Raw genomic sequence first — 1384 nt, forward strand, 5'->3', positions numbered from 1 at the left:
ATATATATACTTTTATGGGTCTTAGACGAATATTTCAATGTGTTACAAACGGAATGACAAAAACAATATACCCCCCATCTTTTTTGATGGTGGGTATAAAAATATATATATAATAATTCGAATAATTTTTTTGGTATAAGGGATTCCCGCCTTTAATTTGGGGTAAAAAAAGTAATTGGTTATTCCGAATTATCATAGAGGAGTTGCGAACCAAATATTTTTTTTTAATTTCACATACTCAGAAACAATAACTGAATATACATTTATACCTAAGTTGTTGAAAAAGTAGATTTTTTATACAAAATAACGGAAAGAGATAATGTTGCAAAACATTCCTGCTTTCATAATATTCGATCCGTGTGGTATTGTTTCCTAAACCCTCGGCAACACTAGTAGTGTTTTGTTTCTCACTTCCATATATTTAATATAAAACCCTGGAAATAAATCTACAATAGGCTTTTCACCGCTTAACTTTCTAAAATTTAAAAATTGTGCACATACGTGACTTATTTTCCACTTTTATTAATTTTTATTATTGTTAACACTAATTTGTTGTTACTTTAATCGGTTTATTCGACTAATCATTATTAAATTAATAAAGTAATTGTATTAATTGATTCCTTACTCCAAGTATTTGCTTAATATAAGGAACATACAAATACTTTTAACTTCTTTGGCTTTAATGACTAGTATTCATGCATTTTAAATTCATAAAGTTTTCTCTTGTAGTTCAATATTCTCGATTTTCATTTGAAATTAATTCTTGATATAAAACCCAATTTCAAAAGTGAAAAAAGAACGTACTTCACTGTTCATCAGGAAAAGGTTATACACGGATATTAAAGTTCAAACTATAACAAAATAGTATATTCAATTACTACTTATAATTGATTTCATAAACAATTATATTTCTTTTTATACCCACCATCAAAAAAGATGGGGGTATAGTGTTTTTGTCATTCCGTTTGTAACACATTGAAATATTCATCTAAGTATATATATTCTGGGTCCTTATTAGATTCTAAGACGATCTAGCCATGTTCGTCCGTCTGTCCGTCTGTTGAAAACACGATAGAGTCCAATCGGAAGTAGCTAGCGAGCTGAAAGATACTTATAGTTGATGCAGTTACTTACACAGATACTTATAGTTGATGCAGTTTGTTTGGTATTGAAAATGGGCAATATCGGTCCACGATTTCGCCTAGTCCCATATATAAGGCCCCCTTTAGAAAATGACATTATCGCCAATAACTGACTAACAAAAGCATCAATAGCGCTGTAATTCGGCACAAACATGTTTTATGGGGACATTAATCCTTTCATAGAATTTCATAAGGATCGGTCCATAATTGACCCTACCCCTTTTCATAGAATTTCATTAGGA

The sequence above is a fragment of the Lucilia cuprina genome, chromosome 5 (genome assembly GCF_022045245.1).
Source record: "Lucilia cuprina isolate Lc7/37 chromosome 5, ASM2204524v1, whole genome shotgun sequence".
Taxonomy (NCBI): Eukaryota; Metazoa; Arthropoda; class Insecta; order Diptera; family Calliphoridae; genus Lucilia; species Lucilia cuprina.